Raw genomic sequence first — 5,455 nt, forward strand, 5'->3', positions numbered from 1 at the left:
TTCAACTTCACAGATGTCGTTGACTCCCACGTAGGGTGCGCATAGATCCACAGTTTGGGACACTCCAGGTGCTGGCTTGAAGTAAATATCCCTCTGCAAAAAAAGGGTAAATCCAGCGGTGAGAGAGGAAAGGTCTTCAAGAGGGGCTCATAGATGTTAACCTGGTGCTTTCCGAGTTCTCAATGAAATCTGTGGGCAACTCTACAAGTTCCTCCTCCGCCCTCCTCCCCCCTCCTCCCCCCTCTCCTCCCCCCTCCCCAGGCCAAATAGAGCCTGCCCCTCTCTCTCTCTCTCTCTCTCTCTCTCCCTGTCTCTCTCTCTCTCTCTCTCTCTCTCTCTCTCTCTCTCTCTCTCTCTCTCTCTCTCTCTCTCTCCATGCACCAGGAACTAACGATCATTCCCCCTCACTGTCCTATCGTAAAAGTATTAGCTTTAGACAGTTGGTGGAAAATAACCAAGTACAATTACTCAAGTAGCGTACATAAGTACATTTTGTAGGTACCTCATTATGCCCCTTTTTCTATACTTTAAACATCTAACGTTGTACTTTTTTACTTCACTACAGCTATAAATACAAGTTACTTTACAAACTAAATACGATGCATTGTTGTAGATTTACCTGCCGAACAGCACATTTTCAAAAACAAGCTGCAGAAAAATGATATTTAAACATGAATGCCTCAGTAATAAATAGATTATTATAACACTCACAGACATTTTCCTGCATGCAGTACTTTTACTTTTGATACTTAAACTACGTTTGAAGGTGCCTCCTAAATATGATCTTATGATCCCTTTGTTTCAGATTAAACAATAAAGTAGTTAAATAAGCTCGTTCACAACCGGGAAACAACATTGGAATGGTTCTTCCACAAAGCATCACTATTGATACTTTAAGATAAACTAGAACTGTGATTAATCCTGAGGGGGATTCTTGTGCCAGAGATTGATCAAACATTACAACAGAAGAAGAAGAAAAACAAGATAGAAGAAAAAGAAGGAGAATCTCTGAAGAGTTTCTACCACCACTGACATCAGAGAAGCAGAAAGTAAAATAATCTAGTTTCATAACTCCACACTAGACAATGTGTGCGTCTCATGTGAGAATCCAGAACTTCATGCGTCTGCTTGAATCTCGGTATTCTGGACTCCAAACCACTGAAGCTGTATCTCATGAAATAAGGATATACATTTCAGTTCCTGTTCCAGTTTCATTCTCACATCACAACTTGTTGCGCGGATCCTCGTTCTGCAGACTCTTCAAGACACATGACTACTTGTTATTGTTCTCGTGCGGCCTTTCCACAGGCAGAGCGCGGTATTGCTTGATATTTCGGGTTACGACATACAGCACTGCTCAAACACACAGAGTGCATGTCTGTGCCAGACCCTTTTCTTTTCTTTTCCTCCCTCTCAGGGCAAGTGAAACTGTCAGGGAGTTGCTGCAGAGTTTCAGCACCCCAGGGCAAAGATTATTATATTATGAAGCCCACGCACATGCTGGTCCTTCTGTTGGTGTGACTGCCAAATGGATCCGCGCCAAAAGGGGCTAGGTCTCTTGAGGTGCATGCAGTGTGGGAAACACCGGGGGAAACGAGAGGGAAAAGAGGGAGTGCTATAGCAATCAGCTTCAAATTTATTGCATAACCGAAACGCAAACGTTAAGTGTTGAACGTACGAAATAAAAGAGATCTGTACGGGCATGTAGGGTGATAGTAGAAAAACACCTGACCCACCGTGAGAAACGTCAAATCTATCAGGCACACGCTGAGCTCGAGTCAGTCCCGCTGTCGACACATGAACCTCCTGCATCCTCAGCAAACGGAGCAAGGTGTGGTTTGGTCCCTGAAACCAGAAAGTGATGATTTGTGAGAAGTGCTGGCAGAGTGCGCTGTCTTTTTATCTGTCATGAAATCAGAGCTTGTGTGTTTGCTTGTGAGGCTCTGTCTGACTTGAGATACTTGTTTGTTTTTTTGGGGGGAAAAGTTTTAAGGCCATGAGAAAACGCTCCGCGATGGATTCACAAGGCTGGAGGAGGGAAAGACCCAAAGCTCGGAAAACAAACTCTATCGAAGCTTAATATAGAAACAAAAGCCAGAGAGGTCGACGCAAAGTGCAAGACAACAGAGTGACTTCTTTGAGATTAAATAGAAATGCGACTGCCCTCTGCAGTGTGAACCCTGGACGCTGCGACCTGGAGCACATATAACTCAGACTCCCTTCCTTCCTTCTCTGGGAGCAGGAATGGAGCAAGGCCAGAGGTTGTGATAAAAAGTAGGTCCCCTTGACGAGAACGACGCGATGTCATCCCACCATCGGACCACAAAGCCCGACCAGAGATGGAGGAATTCTTCTCAGTTCACACCCCAACCAGTCGCTTTACTTTTCAACTTGTACTAGAAAACATTCGAGGACACAGATTTGACTTGATTGGATCACGTTGATGTGGCATAATTCTGTTATGAATTATTATTAATAACAGTATTTGTATCATCACTTTAAATAACAGGCACCTTGTATTTCTTTGTGTGTGTTTGTGTGCAAATTCTACAAAATAAAAGCCATCAGAATCACTACATGAACACAGGTTGATCCACCTCAAGGGGAAACTGAGATATGACTTGAGTTGTATCATTATTATATTCAATTTAGACAATAAAACTATGTCATATGAGCGGTATTACTGTAAAGAGGATGGCCAAAAGCAGTTAATCATTCACAAACACATTCAACACACTTTGGACTCTTTCTAGTTTTACAGAAATGAAGAGTAGAAAATAAAATCACTTGATATTAAAATATATTTCCTCTTGCATCCAGAGCATAAATGTAACTTAAATGTTCTTTAGGTGTACAATTTATGTGAGTTTAAATCACTACGCTTCTGAAAAAACAACAACACTTATTTGTCTTCATCCCTCCTTGGAATAAAACTGATGCTTTGGTTGCAGAAATTGCCCGTTTTCTAACAACTACTGATTTTCCAAATTAAAGGTTTTCCAATTCACCTACAATTTAAAAATCTATCACACCGGCTTTCAACCGAAGAACAGGACTTCTTCTACTTCTTCTATGCTGGGAGAGAAGAAGGGCTTTGGGCCTAATCTTCTGCGGCTAAACGTACTTCACACCTTTGTCTCTCTCTGCCAATCTGACGGCCCAGTGTTTACTGAAGGGCTCGGACTGAATTGGCCGCTGTTTGCTGGAAAACAACCCCTCTGTTGGTTATTTGAAGATAAGTGATTTGGAAAAGCACATCACCTCGTGAAGAGGAACATTAACTCCTCTTCCTGTGGTGCTGAGCCTCCGTTTGGTTTCTCTGGAGGAGCACACGGCCCCGGGTCGGAGAGCAGAGGACCTCAGGTGTCCCAATTATCACCTTCCTCACATTCACGTTTCAGACCAGCCTCTCATATGCATGCAGGTCATGCTAATGTCAGACATGCCCAGACACTACGCTGATAATGAGGAGCATTACAGATCAAACACTTTTTACACGCGTTCATCACATCGGATCCCCGGTGACATCGAGGTGACAGCATGAGACCAGAGGACCACATTATCGCTGATGCACAGCTGCAAATTTGAATATTGTCGACATTTTAATGCGATGTCTGCAAATATAACAATCATTTAAACCGTATGCAATGATGAGAGCTTGTTCTGTTAGGCTGCTGTGCGCTATAATACGATCTTCAATGTGATTATGGCTACATGTACGTCTGCATGTGTGTGTATCTGTGTGTTTGACGAAGGAACAATGGCCGACAGGAAGGGCCCGGCTCCCTGCTGTCGTAGACGAGACACACATACCTACACACACACACACACACACACACACACGAGACAATGACGTTTTTTTTTTGGGGGGGGGGGGGTGTCCCTCCCCTACTAAATAGGGGTGAGAACAGTGCAGGAAATGGGCTCTCATTCACAACCATGTGACAGAAAGGACAACTGCAGAAACACAATCACAAGTGAAGTATTCAGATCTTTTACTTACGTAAAAGTACTAATATACTGCTCCACTACAAGTAACAGCCCTACACTCAAAACTGTACAAATGTAAAACTTAAATAAAAATATGTATGTAGTATCAGCAAAATTAACAAAGTAAAGGTATTTATTATGCGTGTTTAACTATCATATATGCATTAATGTGTATATTGCATTTAGACAGCAGTGTGTGTATTTCTCTCTAACAAGCCCTCAGCTTTGTGACAATGCATGTTCCAGCTGATTTAAAGGTTTATTTATTTAAGAAGTATACTTTTCTTAAACCTTATGGAAACACTTCGTCCTGCAGTTTATCAGAAACATATAAAATCACCACATTTTGGGGAAACCGGACAGGAGGGGAAAACAAGTAAAAAGTACAGTATTTGTCTCTGACTAGATGTAATAAAATAAAATTACTGAAGCACAAGTACTTCACATTTGTAGTCAAGCACAGAACTTTAGTGAATGTACTTCCGCTCACAATCACAAGCACACCAGAAACAGAGATGAACTGTATCAGCAAATCACCAAAAAAAGAACATAAATTAGATTTGCCGCCCCACTAAGCCTTCAGACGGGAACATTGCCTGTTTTCAGCTGAGGACTGCAGCCGTGCGGCAGGCCACCCTTTACAGGCCCACTGATCCGATCCATAAGAGCTGCATGAACGGGTCGCGGTCGCGCAGTTGGAGGCCCGTAGCCGTCCCCGTGCGTCTGTCCACTCAGCCTTTCACATCCACCGCCCCGTCCTGCCCCAAGGTCTCTCTTTGGGCAGCGTGTCGGTGTCTCTGCTGCCAGCCAAGAGCCGCAACGCTGGAACAAAGACACTCGTTATCCCGCTGGACCCGCGGGCCCCAACGACCCATCGCACAAAACCCTGATCCCCCTCCAGCCAGTCTGGAACTGGGTCTGACTTGTGTCCTTCAGTTACGACACGTGAGGAGAAAGAAGCAGAAAGAGAGAGAGAGAGAGAAGAAGAGAAACAAAAGAGAAAATTAAACAGGGAGGTGAGAGTTTGACCTCCACACTCATTTCCCGCTGACGTGCTGCCAGGCTAAAGCAGAGCGAGGAGGTAAACCTCAACCTCAATCTAGGAAAGGAACCGACTAACTGGAACTGTGGGCCTGGAAGCTTTACTTACGTGTGTGTGTGTGTGTGTGTGTGTGTGTGTGTGTGTGTGTGTGTGTGTGTGTGTGTGTGAGAACACAAAGACTGAGAATATTCACCATGAGAGGAGATATTTGTTCAGCCGGGGAATTTACTGATGAGATTAGGCACTGGAGCTCTGGTTAGGGGGTTCGGGGGGGTGGGAGGTGGGGGGGGGGTGGAATGTAAACAAGAGGCAAGAGGAGAAAAAGACTTAAAAGATTCAACCCCCCCCCCCATCACCACCATCATTATTCTTCCTCCCTCTGTGACTCCCAAAGTGGCGTTCAGGGTTTTTTTAACATGTGTT

This window comes from Cebidichthys violaceus, unplaced genomic scaffold (genome assembly GCF_023349555.1).
Source record: "Cebidichthys violaceus isolate CVI_PGR_0920_01 unplaced genomic scaffold, fCebVio1.0.p SCAF_12, whole genome shotgun sequence".
Taxonomy (NCBI): Eukaryota; Metazoa; Chordata; class Actinopteri; order Perciformes; family Stichaeidae; genus Cebidichthys; species Cebidichthys violaceus.